We start from the raw sequence: 10,173 nt of genomic DNA, 5'->3' as shown, positions 1-10,173 counted from the left end.
GGCCACTGCTGAGTTTTCCAAATTTGCTGGCATACTGAGTGCAGCACTTTCACAGCATCATCTTCTAGGGTTTGAAAGAGCTCAACTGGAATTCCATCACCTCCACTAGCTTTGTTTGTAGTGATGCTTTCTAAGGCCAGCTTGACTTCACATTCCAGGATATCTGGCTCTAGGTGAATGATCACACCATCGTGATTATCTGGGTCATGAAGCTCTTTTTTGTACAGTTCTTCTGTGTATTCTTGCCATCTCTTCTTAATATCTTCTGCTTCTGTTAGGTCCATACCATTTCTGTCCTTTATCGAGCCCATCTTTGCATGAAATGTTCCCTTCGTATCTCTAATTTTCTTGAAGGATCTCTAGTCTTTCCCATTCTGTTGTTTTCCTCTATTTCTTTGCATTAATCGCTGAGGAAGGCTTTCTTATCACTCCTTGCTATTCTTTGGAACACTGCATTCAGATTCTTATATCTTCACTTTTCTCCTTTGCTTTTCACTTCTCTTCTTTTCTCAGCTATTTGTAAGGCCTCCTCAGACAACCATTTTGTTTTTTTGCATTTTTTTTTCCATGGAGATGGTCTTGATCCCTGTCTCCTCTACAATGTCACGAACCTCCAGCCATAGTTCATCAGGCACTCTGTCTATCAGATCTAGTCCCTTAAATCTATTTCTCACTTCCACTATATAATCATAACAGATTTGATTTAGGTCATACCTAAATGGTCTAGTGGTTTTTCCCACTGTCTTCAATTTAAGTCTGAATTTGGCAATAAAGAGTTCATGATTTGAGCCATAGTCTGCTCCCAGTCTTGTTTTTGCTGACTGTATAGAGGGTATTCATGTTTGGCTGCAAAGAATATAATCAATCTGATTTCAGTATTGACCATCTGGTGATGTCTATGTGTAGAGTCTTCTCTTGTGTTGTTGGAAGAGGGTGTTTGCTATGACCAGTGTGTTCTCTTGGCAAAACTCTATTAGCCTTTGCCCTGCTTCATTCCTTACTCCAAGGCCAAATTTGCCTGTTACTCCAGGTGTTTCTCGACTTCCTACTTTTGCATTCCAATCCCCTATAATGAAAAGGACATCTTTTTTGGGTGCTCGTTCTAAAAGGTCTTGTAGGTCTTCATAGAACCGTTCAACTTCAGCTTCTTCAGCATTACTGGTTGGGGCATAGGCTTGGATTACCGTGATATTGAATGATCTGCCTTGGAAATGAACAGAGATCATTCTGTCATTTTTGAGATTGCATGCAAGTACTCCATTTTGGACTCTTTTGTTGACGATGATGGCTACTCCATTTCTTCTAAGGGATTCCTGCCCACAATAGTAGAAATAATGGTCATCTGAGTTAAATTCACCCATTCCAGTCCATTTTAGTTCGCTGATTCCTAGAATGTCGATGTTCACTCTTGCCATCTCCTGCTTGACCACTTGCATTTGCCTTGATTCATGGACCTGAAATTCCAGGTTCCTATGCAATATTGCTCTTTACAGCATTGGTCTTGCTTCTATCACCAGTCACATCCACAACTAGGTATTGTTTTTGCTTTGGCTCTATCCCTTCATTCTTTCAGAAGTTATTTCTCCACTGATCTCCAGTAGCATATTGGGCACCTACTGACCTAGGGAGTTCCCCTTTCAATATCCTATCATTTTGCCTTTTCATACTGTTCATGGGGTTCTCAAGGCAAGAATACTGAAGTGGTTTGCCATTTCGTAATAGGAGGAGAATCCGGCTACAATGCACTGCGCAGAAGCACGCCAGCTGCCCCTCACCCAAGGTCATGGGCGTCGACTGAGAGTGCCAGGCTGCATCAACATAGGAGCGGCTGAGAAGAGCTACCCCACATCCGAGGTCGGGGCGGCGGCGGCTGAGATGAGCTACCGCTTGCCCGAGGTTAGAGCGGCGGCCAAGAGGAGCTACCCCACGCCTGAGGTCAGGGGAGGCGGCCAAGAGGAGCAACCCCACGTCCAAGGAGCAGTGGCTGCGTGGGCACAGGAGGGCCTAGAGGAGCTACTCCACCTTCAAGGTCATAAGGGTGGCGGTGAGGAGATCCCCCTAGTCCAAGGTAAGGAGCAGCGGCTGCGCTTTGCTGGTGCAGCCGTGAAGAGATACCCCACGTCCAAGGTAAGAGAAACCCAAGTAAGAGAGTAGGTGTTGCGAGAGGGCATTAGAGGGCAAACACACTGAAACCATAATCACAGAAAACTAGCCAATCTGATCACACGGACCACAGCCTTGTCTAACTCAATGAAACTAAGCTATGCCGTGTGGGGACACCCAAGACAGGAGGGTCATGGTGGAGAGGACTGACAGCATGTGGCCCACTGGAGAAGGGAATGGAAAACCACTTCAGTATTCTTGCCTTGAGAACCCCATGAACAGTATGAAAAGGCAAAATGAACAGTATGAACAATATCATAGCCTTAGATAATTTCTATTGGTCAAGTACATTAATAATGCATCCCAGAGACTTAACATGGCTTAATTCACTTAGACATCATAGCAACATAGAAAATATTTATTATCCTCATTTTGTATATGAAGAAATAGAAACCCATAAATACAAAGAAATATACTTAAGGTCAGACAAATGGAAGGGGGAAACTCAAGTTGGTCTTATTATGGATTCTATGATATCCATATGTTCTTCCTAAGACCAACTGTAACAAACTGCTTCGTGGAACCTTTTTTTTCTTTTTTTTTTTAACCTCTAGACTCCATGGTGGCTCAGATGGTAAAGAATCCGCCTGCAATGGAGGAGACCTGGGTTCAATCCCTGGGTTGAGAAAATCCCCTGAAGGAAGGCATGGCAACTCACTCCAGTATTCTTGCCTGGAGAATTCTCATGGACAGAGGAGCCTTGTGAGCTACAGTTCATGGGGTCTCAAGTAGTCGGCCATGACTGAACAACTAAGCACAGGCTTTGAATATCTTCAAAAGAAGAATGTACCACATAAATCCATGTTACTTAAATACTGAAGACTTACTCTGTGAAGCCTCCAAGCATCCAAAGAAAAAATTGTTTCCTATAAATTGAACCCACATTTCCCTACTATCCCATGAATATGATGACACCTTTTTCCTTTTTCCCCTTTTTTGTTATCTTATCAGAGCTAGTAAGAACACACATTGAAAACTTTCGTGGAATATGGTCATGCCCTGAAATCTGCTGAACAACTGTCTTTTTGCACACACACACACACACACACACATACACTCAACATGAAGAGCTATTTCTCTCACACATTCTGAAATTCACTGTGAACCACTGCCCTGGCGGGGAAACTATGTGGACCTGAAACAATGAGACAGTTCAATAATACACAGCTGTTGAGAGATCTCTCCAATGCAGTAGAGCAAAATGAGCTCAGGTAAGAAATACTCCTGATGTGAAGAACTGATTCAGTGGAAAAGACCCTGATGCTTGGAAACACTGAAGGCAGGAGGAGAAGGGGAAGACAGAGAATGAGATGGTTTCATGGCATCACTGACTCGATGGACATGAGTTTGAGCAAGTTCTTGGAGTTGGTGATAGACAGAGAAGCCTGGAATGCTGCAGTCCATGGGGTTGCAAAGAATTGGACACAACTGAGTGACTGAACTGAACTGAAGAAATGCTCCAAAGGTAGTATCTTATTTCAGCCAAGTAATAAATGTATAATAAGAACCTAAGTGTTACCTACCTTCTCTTCTACTTAAAATTTAGTGGTAAGGTAATTGTCGAAAGGAGATGCCTATTGATAAAATTTATCAGCTTTGTAAAATGAACATAGTCAGAAAATGACTTTGATTTGGCTGAATGGTTGTCAAATGAGATTTGACTTTTCTCTCTCTTTGGATTAATATGATAATTAGCTCCACAAACTGAATGAAGGAAGTCTAAACATTTTAAGAAAGATGTAGTTAAAAAATATAAATAGTATGCTGGAATTAAACATTACAATTTATAATTATTGAGAATTAGGTAAGCTGCCTCAGCATCATTTTGTTTGGCCAAGTGGTCTTTGGAGGCCTTAACCTAATATTAACCCTCATGGAAGCACATGGTGTACAATCATGGGTAAATGTAAGTTCTTGATATAGCTTCACCAATGACCCTTCTGATAAAGAGTGCCTCTGCCTCCCAAGGTCTTAACTTTGTGCATCCCTTTGATAAGACCCCCACGGTGCTTAAAAACTCCCACTCCTTTTGGTGTCAACTGATCAATCCAGTGTTAGCCCGGAGAACTCAAAGCACTTTACTCATGGATCCTAATAAAAACATATGTCCCAGGTCTTTTGCTCTCTCTGCCTGCACCTTGCCCTGACCTCCTTATGTCATGAACTTCCTCTAGGACTTGTGCGTAATGAACTTCTCCATTTCAACTGAGAGTCAGTTGAACCCTGACTGAGCATCTCATTCTCTTTGGGGTCTCTGGGTCCTGGTGTGCACAAGGTATGTTTGAGCCCTCTGAGCATCTCTGGCGGGTATGGGGTTTGATTCTAAACATGATTTCACCCCCCTGACCATCTTGCTGGGGCTTCTCCTTTGCCCTTGGATGTGGGATATCTCCTCAAAGTTGCTCCAGCAGCTCCAACACCATGGACCTGACACTCCAGCACCGTACTTGAGTGTCTCCTACGGAGGTATAGGTTAGCAGTGGCCTGCCACAGGGGCAGGGCATCTGGGTACAGAAGACCTGGGAATAGCATAAGTCTTCTTGGAGGAGGTCGCCATTAACCCTGCCATAGAGCCACCAGAACTTACACAGAACTGGGGAAACAGACTCTTGGAGGGCACAAACAGAACCTTGTGTGCACCAGGATCCAGGGGAAAGGAGCAGTGACCCCACAAGAAAATGACCCAGACCTGCCCATGAGTGTTGAGAAGTCTCTGATGGAAGTGTTGGTTGACAGTGGCCTAATGCAGGGTTGGGGGACACTGAGAGTAGTGGTGTGTGCATGGGACCTTTTGAAGGAGGTCACCATTATCTTCATTACCTACACCATAATTTGGCCTCAGGTCAAATAACAGGGAGGGACAGAAAATTGGATTAAAGACTTACTGGCCATGTCCCCACCCATCAGAACTAGAACAAGTTTCCCTCTCAGTCAGTCACTCCCATCAGGAAGCTTCCATAAGCCTCATATCCTTCTTATCAGAGGGTAGACAGAATGAAAACCACAATCACAGAAAACTAACCAAGCTGATCACATGGACTACAGCCTTGTCTAACTCAATGAAACTATGAGCCATGCTGTGTAGGGCCACCCAAGACGGATGGGTCATGGTGGAAAGTTCTGACAAAATATGGTTCACTGGAGAAGGGAATGGCAAACCACTTCAGTATTCTTGCCTTGAGAACCCCATGAACAGTATGAAAAGGCAAAAAGATTGGACACTGAAAGATAAAATCCCCAGGTTGGTAGGTGCCCAATATGCTACTGGAGATCAGTGGAGAAATAACTCCTGAAAGAATGAAGAGATGGAGCCAAAGCAAAAATAACACTCAGTTGTGGATGTGACTGATGATGGAAGTAAAGTCTGATGCTATAAAGATTAATATTGCATAGGAACCTGGAATGCTAGGTCCATGAATCAAGGCAAATTGGAAGTAGTCAAACAGGAGATGGCAAGAGTGAACATCGACATTTTAGGAATCAGCAAATTAAAATAGACTGGAATTGGTGAATTTAACTCAGATGATCATTATATCTACTACTATGGACAAGAATCCCTTAGAAGAAATGGAATAACCATTATAGTTAACAAAAGAGTCCAAAATGCAGTACTTGGATGCAATCTCAAAAATCACAGAATACTCTCTGTTCATTTCCAAGGCAAATCATTCCATATCACAGTAATCCAAGTCTATGCTGCAACCAGTAATGCTAAAGAAGCTGAAGTTGAATGGTTCTATGAAGACCTACAAGATCTTCTAGAACTAACAACAATAACAACAACAACAACAAAACATCCATTTTAATTATTTATAGGGGACTGGACTGCAAAAGTAGGAAGTCAGAAGATACTGCGGTAACAGAAAAATTTGGCCTTGGAGTACAGAATGAAGCAGGCCAAAGGCTAATAGAGTTTTTCCAAGAGAATGCACTGGTCATAGCAAACACCCTCTTCCAACAACACAGAGAAGATTCTACACATGGACATCATCAGATAGTCAATACCAAAATCAGATTGATTACATTCTTTGCAGCCAAAGATGGAGAAACTATACAGTCAGCAAAAACAAGACCAGGAGCTGACTGTGGCTCAAATCATGAACCCATTATGCCAAATTCAGACTTAAAATGAAGAAAGTAGGGAAAACCACTAGACCATTCAGGTATGACCTAAATCAAATCCCTTATGATTATACAGTGGAAGTGAGAAATAGATTTGAGGGTTTAGAGCTGATAGACAGAACACCTGAGAGACTATGGACAGGGGTTCGTGACATTGTATAGGAGGCAGTGATCAAGAACAACCATAAGAAAAAGAAATGCAAAAAGGCAAAATGGTTGTCTGATGAGGCCTTACAAATAGCTGAGAGAAGAAGAGAAGCAAAAGGCAAAGGAGAAAAGGAAAGATATACCCATTAGAATGCAGAGTTCCAAAGAATAGTAAGGAAAGATAAGAAAGACTTCCTCAGTGATCAATGAAAAGAAATAGAGGGAAAAAATGAATGTGAAAGACTAGAGATCTCCTCAAGAAAATTAGAGATACCAAGGGAACATTTCATGCAATGATGGGCACAATAAAGGGCAAAATGGTAGGGACCTTACAGAAGCAAAATATATTAAGAAGAGGTGCCAAGAGTACACAGAAGAACTTTACAGAAAATATCTTCATGACCCAGATAATCATGATGGTGTGATCACTCACCTAGAGCCAGACATCCTGGAATGTGAGGTCAAGTGGGCCTTAGAAAGCATCACTATGAACAAAGCTAGTGGAGGTGATGGAATTCCAGTTGAGCTATTTCAAACCCTAGAAGATGATGCTGTGAAAGTGCTGCACTCAATATGCCTGCAAATTTGGAAAACTCAGCAGTGGCCACAGGACTGGAAAATGTCATTTTTCATTCCAATCCCAAGGAAAGGCAATGCCAAAGAACGCTCAAATTACCATACAATTGCACTCATCTCATATGCTGGTAAAGTGATTCTCAAAGCCAGGGTTCAACAGTATGTGAACTGTGAGCATCCAGCTGTTCAACCTGGATCTAGAAAAGGCAGAGGAATGAGAGATCAAATTGCCAACATCTGTTGGATCACTGGAAACCACAAGGGAGTTCCAGAAAAACATCTACTTTTGCTTTACTGACTATGCCAAAGATTTGACTGTCTGGATCATGGAAAACTGGAAAATTCTTAAAGAGATAGGAATACCAGGCCACCTGACCTGCCTCCTGAGTTATCTGTATGCAGGTCAGGAAGTAACAATTAAAACTAGACATGGAACGACAGATTGGTTCCAAATAGGGAGGAGTACATCAAGGCTGTTTATTGTCACTCTGCTTATTTAACTTATATGAAAAGTACATTATGCAACATGCTGGGCTGGATGAAGCACAGCTGGACTCAAGATTGCTGGGAGAAATATCAATAACCTCAGATATGTAGGTGACACCACCCTTATGGTAGAAAGCAAAGAAGAACTAAAGAGCCTCTTGATGAAAGTGAAAGAAGAGTGAAAAACTCGGCTTAAAACTCAAGATTCAGAGAACTAAGATCATGGTATCTGGTCCCATCACTTTCTGTCAAATAGACGAGGAAACAGTAGAAACAGTGAGAGAGTTTATTTTGAAGGGGCTCCAAAATCACTGCTGATGGTGACTGCAGCCATGAAATTAACAGATGCTTGTCCTTGGGAAAAAAGTTATGAACAATCTAGACAGCATATTAAAAAGTAGAGACATCATTTTGCCAACAAAAGTCTGTCTAGTCAAAGCTATGGTTTTTTTCAGTAGAAATGTATGGATGTGAGAGTTGGACTATAAAGAAAGCTGAGGGCAGAAGAATTGCTGCTTTCAACCTGTGGTGTTGTTGAAGACTCTTGAGAGTCCCTTGGACTGCATGAAGATCCAATCAGTCCATCCTAAAGGAAGTCAGTCCTGAATATTTATTGGAAGGACTGATGCTGAAGCTGAAACTCCAGTACTTTGGCTCCTGATGTGATAAACTGATTCATTTGAAATGACTCTGATGTTGGGGAAGATTGAAGGTGGGAGAAGGGGATTACAGAGGATGAGATTGTTGGATGGCATCACTGACTCAATGGACATGAGTTTGAATAAAGTCCGGGAGTTGGTGATGGACAGGGAGGTCTGTCATGCTGCAGTCCATTGGGTGGCAAAGAGTCGGAGATGATTGAGCAACTGAACTGACTGAGCTGAACTGACTGAGCATCATATGTCCTGGGACTCTGCTTGAGAATGTTAATTTAATGAAGTCTCAACAGCAAACATAAAAGTAGATGTCAAATGTGTGAAGAGGTAATCAGTTATGTTACACCTTAAATAGTACTTTATGAGATGTACATGCAAAAAGATGTGTAGACAACTTGCCAAGATCAACTCTGACACTGCATTTAGAGAGCCAAAATTTTAAAATCATGCTAAAAGATGCCTTTTCAGAATAGAGTGGTCCTTATAATTCTTGAAATGGTTGAAGCAACTGAAGCATGTTTAGCTATTTAGCCTAAAGAAGAACTGGCCCTGCTTATTTTAAAGACTTTTTTTTTTTTAAGGGAATTAATCTTACAAATTTCTAGAAGACAGAACTAGAACAAATAATTACTTTCAAGAAAGGAGATTTCTTCTTAACATAAACTAGACCCCGTGAATGTTACAGCTATTCAAAAATGTAGTAGATTTCCAGCTCTGAAAGTGTCTGAGCACAGGCTAGAAAACACTTGGGGGAAGCAGTATGGTAAATTAGGTCATTTCTAGCTTTCAGACCAGAGAAAAATTAGCAGGTTCAGTGACTAGCTAGTTACTGAACTTGGGCTTAAACCTTAAAGAAGGAGAAAGCAAATCAAGCTCTTTTTAGTAATGGCCAGTTTTCCGTTCTTTTTGATGATCCAGTAGTGGAGAATCAGAGACAGCAGTTTACTTTTCTATATGGCAATAGCTTCAGGCAAATTAATCTGATATTTATGAGGTCCATGTAGATGCACCAAAGCAGAGAGAGAATCTTGGGATTCAATTACTTTTCTGCTGCAACAAAACTTCTCAACAGCAAAGTGCCAGGCAGCATAATTTCACAACTCTTTTTCTTTTTTTTTCCAGTCATCAAAGAGATTTTTCAAGTTAGTTCTCTCTTGTCTCAATGGACATGAGTTTGAGTAAGCTCTGGGTGTTGGTGATGGACAGGGAAGCCAGGCGTGCTTCAGTCCATAGGGTTGCAAAGGGTCGGACACGACTGAGCAACTGAATTGAACTGAACTCTCTCTTGTTTGCGGTATGTGTATTATTTACTCCACTTCCTTAAAACAAAAATTCACAGCCAAATTCTTCACAAGGGTCCTTTTGTTCACTCTAACTATAAATAAATTCTCCACTGGCTGCCACTCCTTGGCTGCCACCCCTGGCAATGTTACCACAACCGGGCCTCACTTTCCCCTCCAGTTTCAGCATCTCTGTATCTTAATCAAAGTTATGAAAGGGAAAGGGAAAGGATGAGAAAGAAACCAAAAGTTACCAAAGAAACCAAAAGTTACCTCCCATTTTTAAGAAGATTCTTTATATTGAAAGAATCTAAGTCATAAGTGTATGACCTTTGATGATGCTACAACTCCATAGTTTTCTGAAAATAGAGAAACTCTTGAGTTATTCTCTATGTACAAATAAATTCCATATTTCACATTTCTTGCTAGCTGATTGACTTAATCAAATCCATATCAGTTAATACTTAAGCACCACAGAATTGTGAAAGCTAATAAATACATTTATTCAGTCAGCAAATATTCACTGAGGCCTGTGGCCATCCTTAAGGTGCTGGGGATATGGAAGTGTCTGATATCCCTGTCATCATGGGACTTATTTTCTAGTGCACATGTACACTAAATATGTTTCAAGACACACAGAATCAGTATTGAAGCTGGAAAAAAGACATGATGTAAGTTAACTCTTGGTTCTTTCAAGTTGATTTATATATATTGCAGGTAAGGGCAAAATACTCATTCACTTT

Source organism: Bison bison, unplaced genomic scaffold, assembly GCF_000754665.1.
Source record: "Bison bison bison isolate TAMUID 2011002044 unplaced genomic scaffold, Bison_UMD1.0 scf7180017864075, whole genome shotgun sequence".
NCBI lineage: Eukaryota > Metazoa > Chordata > Mammalia > Artiodactyla > Bovidae > Bison > Bison bison.
Note: the sequence above shows the minus strand (reverse complement) of the source record.